This window comes from Anguilla anguilla, chromosome 4, assembly GCF_013347855.1.
Source record: "Anguilla anguilla isolate fAngAng1 chromosome 4, fAngAng1.pri, whole genome shotgun sequence".
Lineage (NCBI taxonomy): Eukaryota > Metazoa > Chordata > Actinopteri > Anguilliformes > Anguillidae > Anguilla > Anguilla anguilla.
Window position 1 is genome coordinate 52,879,237 of NC_049204.1, and position 21,754 is coordinate 52,900,990.

General features: G+C 39.9%; 2 long non-coding RNA genes across 2 annotated transcripts; both read left to right on the forward strand.

The window, feature by feature from the left end:
- The first annotated feature begins 1,149 nt into the window (after positions 1-1,149).
- On the forward strand, positions 1,150-18,998 carry LOC118226392. Its single transcript, XR_004765032.1, has 3 exons — positions 1,150-1,267; positions 16,677-16,718; positions 17,239-18,998. It is a non-coding gene; the product is annotated as an uncharacterized LOC118226392 (long non-coding RNA).
- A 258-nt stretch (positions 18,999-19,256) lies between these two features.
- Positions 19,257-21,341, forward strand: LOC118226393. The gene is made up of 3 exons (XR_004765033.1): positions 19,257-19,344; positions 20,190-20,568; positions 21,140-21,341. It is a non-coding gene; the product is annotated as an uncharacterized LOC118226393 (long non-coding RNA).
- Positions 21,342-21,754: the final 413 nt, after the last annotated feature.

Sequence of the window (21,754 nt, forward strand, 5' to 3'; positions counted from 1 at the left end):
AAACAGAGAGGATCATACAACGTTAATGATCCCTTTCACAAAAGTAAAATGACTCAGTGTTTCTCACATGAAAGAAAGATAAATTATAATGTGCAAGTCCATCATTAATTCACAACAATGGCATGGCTTAACTGAACTGAGCGGGGTTGGATTGGATGACTTACTCATGCACATTGCTAAGCAACTAAACAGCAAGTCTATCCCTATGCAGTATGGCTGTCACCTTTACAAATAGAAGGTAACTTGAACATACATATAGAAAGGTATAGAACAGCTGCACACATGCAGAAAATCAAGATGGCTGAAAAAGGGTTTTTTACTCTCCCCTGTAGACCTGACCACGTAAACAAAATAAGTGTATTTAAAATATGACCAAACCACAACTCATCCAATCCCGCATACATACTGTTTTTGGCAACAAACAAAGAAAAAAAAAACATGTCCTTCTTAATCCATGCACAGTTTGCTCTTTTGAACTAACAGCATTTTATTCCATAAATGAATATATAGACAATATGCAGACATTAATGATGTGTGCAGTTACTTTTCGTTACCTCTGTAATACCTGTCCCGCACATATGTTGCAGTTGTAACATCGAACAAAGTTAACTTTTTGTAGTATAATTTTATAGCTTTGATTTACATTACTTCTAAGAACTGTAATTCAGTCAAAAAGTAAAAGTTGTTGCAATTCTGCTCTCTATATATCTTCATGACCACAGGTGGTAATGACAGTCTGTGACTACCAGAAATATATATACAGGCCAAAAATCTTTTTTTTTTTCTTCACATGAATATTATTACTTTACATAAAAAAATGCTTGGATTGGCCACAAATATGAAGCAAAATTGAAGCATTGAGCATATTTGGTCCTCATTTTTTTTTGAGAATATCATTCTGAGGCCGGAGGCTGTAGTACCAAATGCAGCCAGCAGTCTCCTTTAAGCTGATGGTGTTTAGGCTACAGAACCATCTGACTATCATCACTGCCACAGAATGGCTGATATTGTGCACCAGTCAAAACCCAGAGAAATCTTATAGGCTGTATGATTTTCTCCTCACTTGTTTGTCCTCTGTCTCACTTTTTCAGACTTCCTCTGTGACTTCATCAACACCTCTCATTTCCTGTCTGCCTGCAACAAGAGCCAACAGATTCCAGGAAATGTCCCCCTTCCATTCTACCCGGCATGTGCGATTGATAGTTGACAAACCACTGATAGTTGGGTGCTTCTGGAGGAGAGTGTGCAGAGAGCATATTCCTTAAAGGTAGGAGTTGGATATTATTTATACCTCTGACTGTGCAGCCTCAATGGTGTTGATTAGTGGGAGAGGAACATTATGAAATATAGCCCAAGGCATCACATCGTGTTTGATTGCGCAGTGTAATTTAGTTTGTTTGGACAGTTAGCAGTTTTGGCTAACCACTAGAAGCAATTTTCCCTAAGCCTGTGTCAGTGGAGATGCACTTAAAACATACCCCTAAATCAACTGTCTCGGAATGCTTAAAGGAGCATACATTTAACCTTAATTGCTTCTTGTAATTTGAGTAGACACGTGTGGCCTAACTGATGCTATCATAATTAAAAAATGCTTTTTATGTTTCTTGGCACTTAATGATAAGGATAGAGTTGTGTTATGCACACCATTTTTATTGAAAAATATAGGGCAAAATAAAACCAAATTGTTTAAAATGTTTGTTTCTTCTATAGAAGCCATAGAAAACACCAGAGTACACAATTCCTTGACATCACATTATTAAGAAGTATTGAAAACATAATACAACACTTTTTTTTAGAATGTTCATCAAATCTGGCTATATGGTTCAGATCAGGGCTGCCCAATCCTGTTCCTAGAGATCTACCTTCCTGTTTTCTTTCCAACCCTAACAAAGCACAAATCATTCTATAGCTAAAGATCTAATTTAGATGCTAATTAGTAGAATTAGATGTGCCAAATTAGGGTTGAGAAGAAAGCCTATATGGCAGTAGATTGCCAGCAAGAGGATTGGCTTAGCCCTGGTTTAGATTAACATTGTCTGGAGGAAAAAATAATAATAATATTTTTTTTAAACTTACCAAAGAGAAAATAATAACCCTGTACTGCAACCAGACTAAAAGGGAAATATGTTGCTGTTCTCAATGTTTTCAAACAATTCTCAATTTATGACGGCCTGAGGTTGGAAAATCTGATTTAAAAAAAAACAAATTGTCCCAAAACTTTCTGAATGTCTTTCTTGAGACACAATTAGAGCGTTCACTTTTTCACGGCCTCTAGCCATACCGAACCGCTAGGAGTGTGCTGGAGCCATTTCAAGTCCTAATTCACAGCAATGTTCTGGAAGAACCAGAGAGGCAATAATTTGTTCCTCTTTGAGGCTTCACCAGACACAGACAGTGACTAATGCAAAGTAAACCATTTGCATGCACAGGAAATTCACCCCCATCAGCCATTACGAAAATCACATACAAAACCATATAACAACTTCAGGTTCATTTGTCCTTTTCTATGTGTTCTCTGTTGGCATGGGGGTTTGAATCTCTGTTTGAACAATTACCATTGCCTGAAGAATATAAGTGAGAATGTGCAAATCGCATTGTGGCCTGTTCAGTCCACCTACACGCTCTGACCTGTTCAGTATGTTGCGTCGTGTTGTGCATTGGATTTTAAATGCAGATGAAGGTTAATTACTGATGACAGATTTGCTATTGGTAACATTTAGAGGAGCCCTGCAACAATGAACATTAGTGCAAATGCTCTTCAACTTTTGAACAAAAAAAACAACAAAAAAAAAAACACACTTCACACACTGCAGTTTGTTAATTGTTTGACATGCAAAAGCTGAGTTGGCGTAAATAACACAAATAGGCCTGCATCTGCCTACAGTCCTTTTAAAGGCTGTGAATGTGGTGGATCAGCATTTCTATGGAAAGAGGGCACTCATCTATTGAAAAAAGGCTCTGAACAGTTTTTTGTGAGGTTTTTGCGAGCTAGGGATTGGTGCTTTCAATAATATGTGGGCTTATACTGCACAGATGTGTGAGAGCGAATGCTTGCTAAATATGTTTACTGTTAACTTTGAGTTTAATGAGGCAATCTTCTTACCTGGATCTTACCTAGTACCCATAGGCATCACTGCATTGCCAAAGGCCAACACATGATTCCTAGAAGTTTATATATTTTAAATATAGTATTTTTAATTGTAGTTTTAATTGTAATTTGAGCTGGTCTACATATTGTATTATGGTTTTATATATACACACAGACATTCATCGGACACTTTATTCAGTGAACAGGCCTCATACTGGCTAGCACCCACTTTTGCCTCTGGAACAGCCTGAATTGTTTGTGGCACAGATTCATCAAGGTGCTGGAAACATTCTTTAGAGACTAGCATAGCACCAAGCAGTTCCTGCGGATTCTTCAGCCACACATTCATCCTGTGAACCTTCCATTTCACCTTATCCCACAAGCCCTATTGGCTTCAGATCTGTGCAGGCCATTGGAGTAAACTGAAGTTACTATCATGTTTGTGGTACCAGCTTTAGAGGTGTGCTTTGTGACATGGTCCCCAATCCTGCTGGCTGGAAGTATGCATTTAAAAAGGGAGACTGTGGCCACTTGTGGCCTTATGGTCAGCAACAATACTTAGGAATGATGTGGCATTCAAGTGAAGCTCAATTAGTTTTATCGGGCCTAATGTGTGCCAAGAAAACATTCCACACACCAACATACCACCACCCTGCATTGTTGATGCAAGGCAGGATGGATCCATGGATTCATGGTGCTTACATCAAATTCAAACCCTGTCATCCGCATGTTGCAGCAGAAATTGAGATTCATCAAACCAGGCAACGTTTTTCCAATCTTGAATCACCCAGATGTTGTGATCATGTGCCCACTGCAGATATACAGAATATAATTGGAAGGTGATTCATTTTGTGATAACCAAAATTAAATGTGCAGTGCAAGTGTTTACTTGATTGTACCTGTACGAACACAAACACATACAAGGCAGAATGAAAAAGGCTTGGTCTGTCCAAGTGAAGACTTTCCCTGGGTTCATGCCCTGTACAGAAAACCTATAAGTGTGAGGGGTGAAGTTGGCCACAGGATGAAAGTGCTTCTTCGTCCTGAGGATCTAATTGGATAGATCTTGTAAGCCACAAAGTTAAAAAAGGTGCAAGACTCTCCAAAATGAGAGGAACATTTACAAAAAACATACCTTGGTTCTTCAGAGAGATTCTCCAAAGTGAATGTTGGAGAACACTTATAGAACAAAGCATGTTTATTTAAGGAAGTAAGTTTTCAGTTCAACCCCAGTTTGGCACACCAAACTCCACTAATTAGCAACACAGCAAGATCTCCAGCTGTTGAATGAGGTGTGCTTTGTTTGGCTTGGAATGAATACCTACAGGACAGTGGAGCTCTAGGAACAGGGTGGGCTATCCCTGCTCTAGTGCTAGCACAGACAGTAGTGCATTCAAATGGTTTGATTTCAGAGAAAAAGCAAAGATCCCAGTGCTTCTTCTGTTGTGTACATATTCACAATTTTGTCTTTAAAAAAAAGAACATGTAAATTAATGCAAACTGTGTGTTCTTGACTGTGGACCCATCTCTACGTAATTCTTACTTATGGTAATACTTCTTAAATCCAAGACACGGACACCTTGAGACAGCAATGTGTTCTGGAGGTCAGAGGTAAGTCATAGGCCAGCCAGAAAACCTAATCTGGATGCCACAATTGTCACATGGCCTGGGAAGACAACAGTGTATCAATGAGTAATTAGTGTGATGCCCATTCCTCAGCATAGATGAGTATGTTTTAATCAATAACATCTCTAAGGTTGTGATAAAGTATTCAGGTGCCATTTCAGAATGTCAGAATGCTGGAGATAGAATGCAAGAGTGGCTGCTCATTCCATTTTCTTCTCTTTAAATATTTTTTAATCGGCAGTGCCTCACCATTTTCACAGAAACATACAATCTCTAATGATTGGGATTTGCTCTTAATTATGACAGTCTCATTTGCATGGATTCATAGATTCAAATTTATGGAAATATGAATTTATATTATTACATTGTGGTTCTTATGCAGCTGATGTGTCCTACAAATGTCTGAAATTTTGTCTGAAGTTTTGTGTTTTACAAAAAAAAGGTTCTATAAAGATTGTCTTAGCGCAGTTATAAATAAAAATAATTATAACATTTTATCCCAGTCTTCAATGTACGTGGGGAAATTGTCCTGTGGTCTGCTATGCAATTTCAAACAAGATTTTTTTCAGTTTACTTTCATGTACAACATTGGTGAAGCTCATGTAGATACAATGTCATCTCATAGTTTTAGTCTCTAAATGCTCAGATGATCTTATGCTACTGTACTTCACAAAGAAGGGTACATCCAGCATAGCAGCTCTACATAGTAAAAATCCATAACTGTACTGCTAACTGCAGATCCTTAACTGATATTACCAAACCAATACTGGTTTCAGTGTCCCTCTAATATGCTTAGGTTATTTGGTGAAACAATCAGCAGCAGCAGCAGTAGTACAGCACTCAACTGCAGGCGTTTTACAATACAGCTGCAGCTGTAATTTGTGATGTTACTGTGAGGAAATCTTAGCAGCGGCCATCTTAGAGCCCTAGAAGCAACGGTCTCTTTTGTGTCTATTTCTTCGGAGTTCACAAATGCATCTGGCCCTCGGCTTCCCCATCATCACTGTCATTTCATTTCCAAGATGGAGAATCAGTCATCTTTTGGAGAGAGGGTGTCTTCCCCCTTGTTATCTTCGCCAGGTTTGTTCTTAATGTTTTCTGCCTTCCTGTTGTCAAATTGTGAGCACTGCAATGAAATGCAGGCTCCAAGCTTTGGCACAAACCACCGAAAGACACAGAAAACTATGCATTCATGAACAGGGGAAATGGTTTCTTGGCATTCTCATAATGTTTTACCTTTGGTTATGCTGCATAATAAATCTCTACCTGTGTTAATATTTTCTCCCATTATTCATGTCTCACTCTTAACTAAATCATCATTTAGTCCTTTGCAGTAGTTTTGAAGTGGGTGTACTGATGATGCGATGGGCCTGGGTGTGAAGGACTGTCCACATGTGTGTTTACAGTGAGATCCATAAAGTCTGGGACAAATACTTTTTTCTTGATTTGGCCCTTTACTCCACAATTTTAGATTTCCACATGTGGTTGAAGTGCACATTCTCAGCTTTTATTTAAGGGTATTTTTATAGACTTTGGTTTCTCCATGTAGAAATTACAGCACTTTTTATACATAACCACCCTATTTACATTACATTACCTTACAGGCATTTAGCAGGTGCTCTTATCCAGAGCAGCTTGCACAACTTACACAGCTATTTCAGGGCACTATAATGTTTGGGTCATATTAATGTTATATTCTTTGCATGTAGTGAATCGCTTGAAATCAATGACCCATAGACATCATCTGGTGCTGAGTATCTTCTCTGGTGATGTAGCCATCTTCAGCTCCTGCTTCTTTCAGGGACTAGTAGCCTTAAGTTTTCTCTTTAGTATATGAAATACATGTTTCAGCGATTCAGATTGGGTGAATGACTTGGCTAGTCAAGAATTTTCAAATTTTTGGCTTTGGAAAACTCCTTTGTTGCTGTTGAATGAAGCACCATCCAAAGAGTTTGGGGGCATTTGGTTGAACTTGAGCAGATAAGACACTTCAGAATTCATTCTGCTGCAGCAATCAATACCTCGATGTTTCACAAATGAGGGTGGGGGGTGTTCGGATCTTTCCTTTTGTCCTCTACACTTGGCTCTTGCACCCACTCAAAAGTAAAATCTTGATCTAATCTGTCCAAAAAAAACTTTTTTCTGCAGGATCTTTTAGGTACTAACTAGTGGTTTGCATCTTGCAGTATAGCCTCTGTAGTTCTGTTTGTGCAGTCTTCTGCACACAGTAGTCACTGACTCATCCACACCTGCCTCCTGAAGAGTTTTTCTGATCTTTTGGACTGGAGTTTGGGTTTTACTTCATTATGGCGAGAATTTTTCGATCATCAACTGTAGAGGTTTCCTTGATCTACCAGGCCCTTTACGATTACTCAGCAAATGAGTGCTCTCGTTCTACTTAATGATGTTCCAACCAGCTGATTTTGGTAAATTTTGGCCTATATCTCTGACTGTTTTTGTCTTATTTCTCAGCCTCATTATGGCCTCCTTGACTTAAATTGTCACACCTCTGGTTATCATATTGCAAACTGCAATAACGGCCAAGATTCAAGACTAGATTGTGAAAGCTCTCTTAAACCTGCACCTAGAAAGCAACTGAACATGTCTGACCAATCAGAAACACTGGTGAAGCCCTTTGAACGCTCAGGCCTCCAGCCTGGGCACCATAGATTTCAGACCACTACCTGGATTTTAAGTTCTTATCTTATGTGGGAACGTGCTCCATACTGACAGGGCATTTAAAAAACAACTTCTTGTTGCATACTCATTCCAGGCATATTACATTGCTAGTACTCTTTACCATTTGTACCTTTTGATTGAGATTTAAATTTACCATCAGGTATACCATTACAGATTTGTCAGGGATTTGTTTATATTTGATAGTGCGGTTTTGTAATTTCATCAGTGATCATTTTACAGCGCATCTAAAATATACTTCAAATATTGTTTAGATTTTATTTAACCTATTCATTTTACCATTGTAGCTGAATACTTTAAATGTTCTGGTTATTCTTGCAAGATAATAATAATACAAACTTCTAACTCTTCATATGTGGTTCCATTTGGTAAGAGAGGCACAGGTACTAAAACAGCCTTCGATGAAATGGGTAAACTCACAGATCACATGAAATTCTTGCATATAATGCAAGTACATAGGATATACAGTATTGTTACTCAGGATACACTTCACAGACAATAAAAGGATTGGAAGTTGTGTTTGCGTGCACTGGCTAATGACAGTCACAAACACTTAAATCTGCATTTAGAGCAGAGTTTTATTTTAAGGAGCTTTAAAATGTATTTTCATAGGATACTGACTAAATTCAGAAGGTTTGGTGGTACATGAAATGCAGAAAGCCTTCCATACGGTGAAAAAAAGTGATTTTCTATTCAAGTGCCCTCTTGTCTTATTTATAATTATTATAATTTTTTTTTTACAACACAAGCTGCGCCCCCTTGTTTTCTCCTCCATGGGCTTGGAGGACCACGGTGCCTCTGCTTCGATCCCATCCCTGTCTGCCATTGTCCGTAAAAGCACTGAAGGCCAAGGAGTGCAAGTTGCTGGAGTGGCCGAGTGTATTCACCGTTATATCAAAGAGGAACCTCTTCCAAACAGGCCTCTTCTCTGCAATCTGAGGGCATTATTTTCCAGTCCACTCAAAATCTCTACAAGTCATTGAGGCTAAAAGGTTTTCAATATGGATGTAAAAAAAGAGAAAGATCTTGATTAATTCTTTCCCTAATAATACTGACACAGTGAATGTCACAAAGCTTTGTTCTTGGGCATCTGTGTTGGGGTCCTATAGGTTACTAAAACAGGGTGGTACAACGTGTGTGCAGATTAAAGCATGTGCCTGTATTTCATCATAAAATTGATCATAAAACAGTATGTCTTTGGTCTTGCCTTAAGAAGGTCGATTTCAGGAGCAGAATATCACCATATACCCAGAGTCTGTTTATGATCGATACATGGCATAATTGTTTTCTTTTTCCTACTTTTCTTTGCGTTTTCAGAATGCATTTATCAGCTTATGTAAATAAACTGGCCAAGTCTATATTTAAATTTATGTGTTTAGTTTCCCGCAGAACAAGCATCAGGAATGAACAGCCTTTCTGCTGTCATCAAGCAGGTTGAAATAACAGGGTGGCCAGAAGACCGAGTACATTTTTATGTCTCTTCTGTCCCAATGCTCAGTTCTGAGAGGCAGAACAGTTCCATGCCAGGCTGGTGTCTGATTTCGAGGCCTCAGGCTCAGACTTCAGGACAGGCCTAAAGAAGCTTGATAGTATTGATTTTGGTGTCATAGCAAAGTGCACCCTTCCAGTGAGGCTTACAGATAAACCTGCAGAGAGGAGAGTCCTCTCGGCAGCACGGTGCCGGCCCTTGGGCCTTTTCACCGTCTTTTATAGCATCACGTCCGTGAGATCACCGCAATAACGCAAGGAAAAAAATAAAAAAATAAACCCCACCCCTTCTGTGAAGCTAATATGAAAGGGGAAACTGCGCTCTCCCTCAAATTATCGTTCACCGAGCGCACGTCCATGGGGATTCTGGAGGCAATTAACACCGCCGTAAAATGAAATAACAGCAAAACAAGGAATTAAATTGAAAGCAGATATGAAAATGTTGCCGCTCGGCAGGGACGGTGGCGAGGCCAAGCTCATTAAGGCCACCGGCGCAGCATTTTCTGCAGGACGGGCACTACCGAAAGTGCACCGCTGGGATGATTACATAAACAGAGCTGCCGCTGGACAGCAGTGTTTAAAATGTCACTGTTAATAAGCCGGAGCGCTTCATCAGTCCAGTCAAGAGGATAATGACATGCCACCGATACTTTTTTGTTCGTGCATTCCTTTCATCATTTTTTTCCCCCTCTTCTTCATCATCTTCTTCCTGCCGTCCTATGAAGTTGAATTAGGCCATAGATCCACTGTAGAGGTTACTGTGCGTTCACCCCGGGCAGTGTTCAAATTTAGAACTCCCACTTAAATTATTCCAGTGAAGTCAAATCTTGTTTTATTTTATTTTTTTGTGAGAGATTGTCAGGTGCTTGGAAAGGCTCAACTTATTGTTCAATAAGCCAGTGAGTGACATATGCCCACGTTTGTGAGACGTCGACCCAGGGGTTATCATGAGTACAGCAAGTTGAGATAAATCCATGCATTCAGATGTTTCGGTTAGCAAAGGCCTGAGCATTCTTATAGCTGGCATACAACTGTTTAGCAGTATAGAAAACCGCATGATAAAAACATAGAAGTGGTACTGGTGCTCTGTGGATATTTGTCTGATTGTATAAAATTAGAAACATTCTTTGCCATGCAGTTACTACACTTTTGAATGCCTGCCAGACCTTCAGCTTCTCTAGAACCTACTGGCAGAGATGTAAGGGCTCAAACCACAAACAGGCGGACTACCAAAGAGAAACTCCTGTGTTATAATAATCGCTTTTACTTTTTTTCAACCACAACCAGAGACTGTGACGATGCATATGCAAGTGGGCACGCACACACAGAAACACATGTATGCATTTACACACACACACACACACACACACACTGAAACACACACGTAGACTTGCATGCACACACACACACATATAGCATTACCATTCCTTTCATTACTATGCTAGTTCTGAAACTTCAGAAACTTCTCAAAACACAATGCAAAATACAAAAAAAAAAAAAAATACAAGTGGGGCACCTCCCTGTAATTAATGTGATTGTGTTGAAATGTCACCAGGGCCTACATTGAGCAGTGGCTTACCATGTCCTGAAAACAGCAAAAACAAAACAAGGCGTAAAAAATCAGGGATGATAATCACTGTATGAAGATGAAGAGTGAGGACAGGAGAATAATGTGTTGACATATAAGACTGTATTGGATAATTAGATAATGCCAGTTATTCAAACAAAGCAACCAATCCATCCATTCTCAAAATCTGCACAGTCCCTAATACAAATATTAAAAATAAACTTTCAAAGAAATGGTAAAGCTTCTGTAGATTTGAGACTCTCTCACAGTATTTGAGGAAAAATTCTGCTTGCCAAATATCCAGTCACCGTAATCACAACAACGAGACTTGCTTTAGAAAAAATAAAAAATAAAATCACAAAGAGTGAATGAAAACAATGCTGAAACAAACCTTGGGAGAAGACAGGCTTCACTAATTCATTGTGTGCAGAAAAGAAACATTATCCTAAACTGTTCTATTTTCTTCAGCAGTAACCGAGCCAAAGCTATGTTTAAGGACACCCGGCAATCATAAATTATATTTATAATGCAGATGGTTGCTGACTGGTTGGAATAACAGTGTGGCAGGGATGTTAATATGCACTCTCGATAGATTTTTCCAGCTCCCAACACACCAAAACCCCACACTACACACCCTTAAATGGCAGTTATATTTTAATTAATGTGATTATGGGCTGCCATTTGAGAACCTTTCTCCAGTTCATTCCTGATGCCAAGCCAGTAAAAGCCGGTAAACCATTAACATAAAATGGCTGTTTGCTTATTAACTTCATCTAGGCAATTATGGAGGATCCTCTCTGATGATTCTCTGCTGAGCAGTGTCTCAGGGAGCAAGTCAAATTCATGGCCTCTTGTAATTAGCCAATGTAATTGAGTCTAATTTATAAATTCCCCTCAAAAGGCAGAGGAGCAATTTCATCTAATTAACAAGAAAATGCGTATAGCTTGTTACTGGCTGTAATTTCTTTTGCCCCTGCTGGAAACATATGGCTAAAGGCTACATTTCATGTATGCCGCTTATGTTTCCTACAATAATCTGTCTTGATCAGACTGGGAGGCTATTCCAATCAAGGCCTAAGAAGATCTAGCTTCTTCTTTTTTCGTGTGGTCTTTACGCTGACACAAGCATACGCATTCGTTATCTCATGCATAAGGTTTCATTTCTCTGATGCCGCAGTACATTGCCTCATAACATCTCTATTGGGCCCGCAGGACACAAGAGCACTTATCATTCCCAATATCTGCTTAATCATTTAAAACAAGATATAAGTGAAACAATTAAAATGATATTGGCTCACAATTGTGTTTCTTGCTGGCAGGCATAATGAAAGCGTTGTGGTAGGGGAGGGGAGGGGAGGGGATGGATGGGGTAGTAGAATGTACAGAAAAGCTGTAATTCAGAGACAAGAAAGGACTAATGAAAAAGTAAATTGCTGAAGCGCATTAATTGTAACCGAGCATTACATTTAATTGAGAACAAGGCAGGGTCAGAGAGAAATCATATCATCTAAATTTTATGAACCCTATGAAATGTTGAAACATACAGCATGGCTTGTTCCGTCCTTTGAGTTGAAACTTGTAAGAAACACCCAGTAATGGTACTTGAGCTGTTACTGTTTTTGCATAATTGAATGAACTTTGCTGGGACAATATGGGCAGTTTGAAGGAAAAGAAACGTATAGCTTGACCCAGAGGGGCCCTGTTCACTGGAAGCCAGCATTCTATCCCCACTGGAGGAAGCTGACTATCAAATCAGAGAAGAAGTTCCACAAGGCACACTTCCAAATAACCACAGCATGCTTACCGATTGGCTGGGACTGTTGGCTTTGTGAAGTAAGCTGAGGTTAATTCCAGACAAGCTCCTCGTCTAAACTCAGCCCTTCTTTGATCTTCTCTGTCAATGAGCTCAGTTTAAGATTGTAAAATATGATTTCAAAATCACAGTGAAAACAAATGGTTTCTGTTGTGACTACTGTTATCTGCTTCTGTGTGCACAATGTGATAGTATAAAATGTTCTTAATATTTCATAACATTTATGAATATCTATCCAATAACATTTTGTTATTACCCATTTGAATTACATTATAATGGACTACAAAGATACAATATTTATAAGCTTTACTATTTTTCCATGAACAAAGAATTCTACATAATTTTGTAGTAGTTACAGTACTGCAAAAAAAAAAAATCACCTTAGAGCAACTGAAATGAAACAAATCAACAAAAAATCTGAGAACGCAAACTTAAACTTTGAGTTTAAAATATGTGCATGTTTGCTTACAAGGAAGTTCAGTAGTATTACAAACAAACACATTGGACAGGTGCTCAACTTCATTAAAATATTAATCCTTTAAGTCAGATGATTACCACAAAAGTACCATCTTCAAACAGCTAAAGATTAGCATGGAATTTAAAATCATACAGATGGAATTAATGGCTGTCATACTTGCGGGAAAATCATGATCAAGAACATTGGAAAGGAAAGCTTAGAGGAAAGCTTCCCAGTACTCAGTAAGGAATGACGTCTGTCAGGCTATCCAAATCCGTGCCAAGGTAACTAGAGACGAGAAATTATTTTATTTAATTTTTTTTTTTTTGTAATTATATCAAAATGAAAGAGAAGAGCAGTGCTGCACACCTTAAAGTGGCGGCCCCACGTGTGCGTGTGCACGCTGTCAACTATTCAAACGCGCTTCATCAAAGTGCAGCTGCATGCAGGTGTAGGACGCATCACACTGAGGGTTAAATAGCATGTTGAGCACTGGAGCAGGGTGCTGGCTCCGTCAAATTAGGCCATTCCACGGCACGCTCACCCGTGAAAGAGTCCCGGGTGACATGCCGCCGACCTAATCAGGAGTGGTGCCAGGAAATAATGATGTGCCCAGCTGAGGCCTGAGACCACAGTGTCACATGTCAACTCCTCTCACCCAATCAGCACCCTGCTCAGCTGTCTGTGCTCCGAAAGGGGAGGGAAAGCAGCATGACCACACAGGAAGCAATGTCATTACTGTATATATTTAGTATACAGACGTGAAAGCCTGCATAGTTCTGTATAAATTAATTAAATTAGTTTATTGTTAATTTTCATAAAATATTGACTCAAAATTTGCAGAGTAGAACACAAATGTTTTTACACTGCATGTATTCACCTCTGTACTATCGACAGTTCTGCCTCTGCCATTCTGATTAAGGCTCACTATGAATATGCATGAAGGATTGTGGTTGAAGACAAAGCCTCCCATCACCAAATGGAACATCAAAACTTAGGAAGTAAAAAAAATTCCAGAGCTACATATCTATCTGGTCAGCATATGGACAAGTTTGTCATATGAAGCATGTAAATACATGTGTTTATTCCCAGTATCTCAGTCCTTTGTAGGTTGACCACCTATTGCTACGTTTGAAAAAAAATACAACTGTTTTGGTTTGCCCCATCCCCCATTCCTGCCATCTCCAGCTCCCGAGTTTGGACAGGGGTGTTGGTTTGGGGGAAGTTTTTTTGTCTTGCGGCCAGCTGGCTAACGTAGCAGTTTCAAGTTGCGTTTAACTTCAGGTCAAAGTCACGTACAGTACTGTGCAACGCACAAACCAACAAAAGCCTTCTGGCTGAACCATGTTTATACCGTCGGCCTTTGCAGCGGCTTTTTTTGGGCTGTTATTATTGGAGACAGTAGACATCGCTGTGTTGAAGACACTCAATGAATAGATCGTTATTGATTTCACCTCCACAGCATGTTGGGCGAGGCCTCTCCAGATAACAGCCTCCACTCACTCAGCCCCTGGCCCTACTTGATGACCCCCCTGAAGAGCGGCGAGCCTCTTCACCTGGTGGCAGGCTTAAAGTATGAAATATCTGCTTATCGATCACCACCCCAAAAGGTCACCTATTGACCATTTACTGTGAATTGGCCAGTGATCCAGTTTGAAATGCTCCACCACTGTCATTACCAAACAGAATTACATGAAGCCATTTTATTAGGTTAGCGTGGCCAAAGCCGACTGGGCCTTAACAAGGGAAACAGCTTGGAATGTCACCTTCTTATGCCGTCTCGTTTCGTCAATGGCGGGGGCCCCTGCTTTTGGAGGAGGTTTCTTTGTCATCTTGCGGCGGCGCCTGTTATGTGCTGTATTCATGCGACCGTGCGCTCATCCACTACAAACATTTGTTTGATCAAGTCTCGCTGCAGGAGAATGATAATGGAAAAATCACAGTTGGAACACTGTGAGCAATTCCACCTTGCCTCCCCACTCATGTGTTTATGGCTGAATTGCATTTGATTGGACGCTTGCTGGTCGCCACAAAAGTTCAGTTTCACTCACCAACAGCAACTTTAAATATATATATATTCCCTAGCCTTATTGAGAGAATTTCTAGCTAGAGAATTTCTATTTTTCTTTCACTTAAAATGTTGTTCAAACAGTCAGATTAAAATTTGACAATGATGCCCAGGTCAGAGAAAAGCCAAGTCGTTATGACCCAACTACCGAGAACTGTTATTCTTCTTCAACTTCAATATCACTTTCTATGGATTGCTTAATATTTGTTTGCTTTAAATAGTTCAACATTCAAAATGCATTCTGCAAACCTTTATCTTTCATTTTGAAACAGAATATATTCTGTGTATGGAGTACACCTCTTAGCCTGCTCTAAATAATAATAATCTAAAACATTTTGCTTTTTCTAAAATGCTAAAAGTGCAGAACCTTGCTGTCTGTTTTGTGAAGCTACAATGACTTTACTGAAAAGCCATCAGTAATCAGGTGCTCCCTCACCACCATCTGACCAAAGAACACAACAGTCTACTCACATCAAGGCAAGCAGCACGACCAAAGAAGGCTGCTCAGCTTTTCCATCAAAACTGTGGGAAGCGGAACCTCATTCTGTAATGGAATAAGGTTCCCTTCTGTGCTGAAGTGCACACAATTTTCACCAAGAGTACAGGATATACAGCGTGTGGGATGCACAGCATGATTAATTTTACTCCTGAAAGGCAGACTGAATTTGGGGATGTTGCCTTCAAAGCTTTGGAGTAAGAAAAACCCATATAACCAAAATGTTTCTTCATGAACGCTTTGGTAACACACTGAATTCAATTGAATTGTTTTCTGGGTTTGAATGTACTAACTGCTTGCAGAATCAATATTCACTGATGAGTATTTGTTTAAAGCTTTGGAAATTAGTGCTTGTGAATCGCATCCTCTCTGAATAATGTGGGAACGCATGTGTCCCCCACTGGCGTTCCACTAACAGCACGATCTCTGCAACAACCACTTTTATATATTGATGTGGACCACCTGCTCTCTGATAGATCCCCATCATTTACAAGGAACCTATGACATTGGGTAGTTGGGTGATTTTAAGTTGTTTCTAAAATTAGACATGCAGTATTTTTCCATGAACAGCCTGGTTCTAGTAGAGGACACTCAATAGGACGCAGTCGGGTGCTGTGCATCTGTGACATGTTTCCTGACACCAGACCCAATAAAAAGCCAGATACTGTTGCTTAGCAATGCAAAAAATAAGTCCACTCAAAAGTTAATCCTACCATTTTGGCATGTGGCATTGGTAAAAATAGCAACAAGGATTACAGTGGCACTAATTATGATGTGTCTTTTAACTTGTTGCATAAAATGACATTGTATAGAACTGGCATATTTTTTATTTTATTTGTAGACATTAAGACAAATAAGATTTTAATGAAGTGTAATGATGCCAGGGACTTGCTGCAGCTTCGAAGGGCATGCCCCATACCTATACAGCACTGAGAGTTTGGTACTTTTTAGGGTTTTCAACAGAAATAACCACAGTGACCATAGACTTCCAGCCCTTAAGAACATTAATTTAGTTTTCATTAATGACTTATAGTCAGCATGAGTAAGTACCTTGGGATTTTTGTATTTTGGAAACATTTTTTGTGGAGATACTGTATACTGACAGTTCAGTTTGCAATTTATGTCTGAACATCATACTGACAATGCTGTGATACTGCATAAAGATATTTATCATCTTATTTTATAAGATACTACCATGCACCATTTGATTGTTCATTTCATTGTGTGTGTTATTGTTCCTTTCCTTTCTTCATCTTAATTGTCATTCAGCAATTTCAGCCCGTGCAGTCCCTTGTTTGGGTATGTTCATCACAAGTGAATCATCCCTTATCCCAGTGTACTGATTTATTAATTGAAGTGTTTTTTTTCCTCTTCAGGACCAATTCAGAAAGCCAAACCGCATGCTTCTTATTTTATGGGTAATTATTTATTTATTTATTGTTTATGGAAAGGCTGGAGCAATTATGCGCTAATTTGTTTTCCTTTGGCATTCATACTTCTTTTTTAGAATATCATTTTCTGTATTATGAGTACTTGAAGAAAATTACACTGGCTGGGGAAAGTATCCATCCTCTGCAAAGCAGATCTGACAGATTGAACTCCCTGATGGTCTTCGGAGCAGATATATAAAATAGTCTTGTCCCTGGTGAACATTTCAATTTTTTCTTCGACCTCTTATTCCATTACCAGTCTGCTAGTCCTGGAGCCTTGCATGTTTCACCATGAATTATGGTTGGCAGCCCTTGAGGATATAGTCTAATTGATATGTAAAAAGAATGAGAAAAAAAGACCTGGCCAAAGATTTGCAGTGCAATGGCAGCTGATATGGATGTGTCTACATTTATAGATTGCTGTTTCAAAATTTGGATTAAAATAACAAAGCACATTAATTCTAGCAATTTGCACAGATGTAATGATATCATTAACTTGGATTTGCAGGGGTCCAAATCCAGCCCAGCTTTCCAGGCTCCAGTTCCACTCACATGTGGAGATGAAGAGCTGACTCTGCCAGATCGCAGGTTCATTGAAAGAGCTTTCTGGGAAGAGCTCTGAAATCTGGGACTCCAGAGTGAATGACGAGGAGGTGCTTCCATTCCTGCTCATCAATGTCTGCCCTGACCTCACCACATTGCTTTGTCCACCAGTCCCTGTCCCAACGACTAATGTATTGATAATTTGCAAGCAAATGCATCGATAGCTTCAGTAAACAGAATCAACAGGGACTCAAATACTAAATAATCTGTACTGTATTATTAGTCCTTAGTACTATTAGTCCTTCAAAATATTTTGAGAAAAGTATAAATGCTAGATCTTTTGTTAACTATGTTGTTAAAGAGATGGATTTCATTAAACATTGTCAGGTGTAAGACAAGACCTGAGGCCCATTCCTGACTGTCTGTCAGTACCATATTATGGCAGCTTCTTTCAAACTTTATAACAGTAGGCACCGCCAAAGTGGGAGCAGGATATTTCTGACTGTCTGCTTCAGTCCAAAGTAAAGAAGAGGCACACAAATCTAATTAAAATTACAAAATAAAATAGTGGGATTTATTTCCTCTTTATTAACTCTTTTAATTTAGTTTTTAACACGAGTGGCTATTTGTTTTTTTTAGTTTTTTTTTTTGTTTCTTTTTTTCCTAATCTCAGGTAAAATGCTTTTAAATCTGATGAGTGGCAGCTGTTAACTTAGCTAGTTTGGTAGCTTGCTATTTACCTTGCCAGCCTGCCACTCTATTAATTTAGTCTGCTAGATAACATATCAACGGATTTCCAAGTTTATTAATTAACTGGAGCCTAGTGTGTCAGTTTGTTGGCCATGGCGATGACAGTACATTATGCATTTTTCAGTACAATACATGATACAGTATACAGATATTTTGAAAGCTGCAAGCATCTTGCTTTTATATTATACCACAGCAAAGTAGATTTAATGTGAGTATATCATAATCCAGATATACTCAGGCAACTGGTGGCAACAGGGCTATAGTTAAGCATCAGGGGGAACTAATTGTAATGTGTTTTTCTCAAAGTCAGCTACACTTATGGATTGTAAATACATCCAAATGTATAAAAATGCTCCTAGGGTAAAATCAAGGTAGAAAAAACTACCATATATCATTTCACCCATCAATTTAATTTTCAGCAGACAAAAGAACTGAATCTGAAGTGGGAAAACCTGGCTTTGTTGCACCTGCTGCCAATGATTTTATATGAAATAGCCAATGAAAATCCATAGTATTTACACATGTAGACGCGTGAAGTGGAAGCAAACAATGTGTGTCAGAAATGTTTTTAACACGGGAACTGTAAAGGCAACATTTCAGCTGATCTTATTGCTGATGATCCAAATGAACATTTACGGGTTCCTCTCCCATTTTCTGGATTGACTTGCCTTATTAATTCAAATCTTACTTTGAATGCCGGCATGTAGCCGGGATAATTATTAGTAGGGGAGATCAAAGGAAGCATATTAAAGTCCTATTTCATTTTCTGCTGATGTGAGTGATCTGTCTCCCCTTTGATGTTGTAAGCTTTTTCGGTTAATGTACAGAGGATAAAAATACTACACCATGTAATCTGGCATTTATCCCATGAGAGCAGAATTCCAAAATGTGACACATGTCAAGAAGTAAGGGGGAAAAAAATACTTGAAAGAGGTTCAGTGTTTTTTCTCAGAGCTGCAGTTCCATATTTCATCAAACACCATCAAACATATTTTCTCATGAATCCAGAGAGCTCATTTGCATGCAAAAATAGTTGTATCCAAGGTAATGATAATTACTGGTATGTGTTTCGAGGAGGTACACGTAATCATACCTTGTTCTGACCCCACCTCCACCCATTCTCTTTGGTGAAATGACATTTAGCCTGAATCCTAAAAAGAGAAATTTTCTTTTCAGGATTCTCCTCTTTTTTCTTTTTTTTTTTTGTGTATGTGTTAATAATATATCTTCCTCAGTTCGGCCTGTGATTCCAATTTGGAGCCTGTCAGAGGAGAGGGATGGATAGAGGGAGCTGGGAGCTGCGTGTGTGTGGAAAGGGCAGGTGAGGCACGAGCAAGGGGCTCTGCAGCATCTCTGTCACTCACCATACCCCCAGCATACACACACACACGCACACGCACACACATGCACATTCACATGCACATGCACATGCACGCACACACATTTACACATACACACGCACATGCACACGCACAAAAACACACACACACATACATACACAGATGTGCACACACATATGTACACGCACATACTCACACACCCTCACATGCACATGCACATACAGACGCACACATGCACACACACACACACACAAACATACACCCACATATGCACACCCACATACTTACGCACACGCACATGCTCATACGGTACACATGCACACACACACGCACGCACGCACACACACACACACATGTAAATCCACAAACGCACGCATACACACATGCAAATGCCCGCACACACACATACATGGACACACACACAGGATTCAGTTGGAATCGTATTGCTTCCCCTCCTTCATGCGCACTGGGAACTTGTTCCTCAGCCCGCATGCTTCCTTTCTTACCTAGCATGACCTATGACACATGGGCTACATTTGCCTCCAAAAATGTACGTGTCCAGATCTTGAACAAAATTGTATATATTCAAGGGAATATATTTAATTGTATGCAAAGATAAGTGTCAAAAGCAACCAAGGAGAGATTTTTTCACATTCACGCATACGTTCAGCTCATTCATATGCATAACACTAATGTACTATTTCAGGGACAGTGTTGCTGTGTGTTCATGGCCAAAGCTTCCCGTGTACTTTAATGGGTCCTGGCAGGGTGTGGGCGAGATGGGTGGGTGCTTCGTCTTAATTGAAAGATTCTTCTCATATTTCAGGTGAGACGTGACAGTCGCCCGAGGACCAATGGAGAAAACGGAAGCCGGAATAATTGCGTAACACCGGTGATAGGAGATAAAAGGCCCGGGTGCGGACAACTTCGATGAGCTCATTTCGAAAGAGATATTCCCTCGCGGTGAATTGCTCCTTCCTTAAGGAGGTGATACGGCAACTTAAATCCCGTGTGCACCAGGGAGGTACTGTATGACAGCTCATCACTGGCTCTGGAGAAATGAGCGGTTGTCTCTGTTGCCCAGGTCAGCTCCACGCTGGGATGTTATGAAGGAACGAAACCAATTCCGGATGGTCCATCATCCGGAGTTCCTCTTAATTTTGCTTGGCAGCAAAGGGGATTCAGACCCACGGCTCCTCCACCAGGTAGGTCCCCGTCTGACGAAGACCTACCCAGTCAAAGCATTGTCTGTGCTACGGACCCAAAACATTGCAGGGAGTAGGGAGTATAAAACAGAGCATAGGATTTCTCGCCTTAATTTATTCACTATTTCCCAGAAACCACTGACTTTGAAATATGTGCATTGCCTTCTCTGATACTTTACACCCTAACTATGTTTCACCTTACAATCAGCATTTTTAACATTCAATACAACCTTAACATAATGATTCAAGTGGTGATGTCAGATTTTAAGGTTACATTTGGTAAACTTTCTTGTAAACTGCCATATAATTGCACCATATAATTGCACCCCTATTTGTGAGCATTAATTGGAATATAAACGTTTCTTTTATAGTTTTTCTGAAGAAAATGCAAGGAAATAGTGTGTTTTTTGTGATCAGTTATTTTATTCTGTAAAGAGCCAGAAATGTACAGTAAAAAAATAATAGCATCCTCACAAACTTGGCTCCCTTACAATGACCTATTGTACGTAAGGTGTATTTGGCGTTACTATTTTTCGCTTTTTTGGCTTTTTGACTTCCGCCCAACACGCAGGAAAATGAAAGCAACTCAGCCTCAGCCTCTGAGAAGGGCAGACCATAGAAGTGGCACGTCCAAGATCTAAACAAAGAAGAACAATGGGAGCTTGTGTTTATGAATGTCACGGATTTCAAAGGTTCTCGTAATGAGAGAAAATGACCACCATTCTCCTCCAGCCCCATTAAAGCTGGTTACTTTGAGGCTCTTATGTTTCCCCCCCCCCCCCCCCCCCCATTTATCAATTAACTTGTCTCGCCTTCTCATTTTTTGGGTGTGGGGGGTTGGTTGGGTAGGTGGGAGGGGGGTTTGAGGAGAAGGGTAAGGGGGGGGGGGTGGCATTGATGGTTTTCCTTGCTCTGAGGCCCAGGCAATGCCCTCAGGCAGTCCAGACAATAACTGACACATTCTCTAACAGAGTATAGTGATGCCCCATCCAGTCCTCGCAGGCCACGACTCTAGCTTATTTCCCTCTGCGCCAGGGACTCCCTTTATCCCCCATACATCAGAGAGCGCTGACAGCTCCGCCACACAGCACCCAGCCCGCTGCTCTCCCCCAGGAAAATGTATGCAAACACCACCGCGGCAATTTGACGGTTGCTAGGCATTAAGCCCCTGACATCTTTATGATAA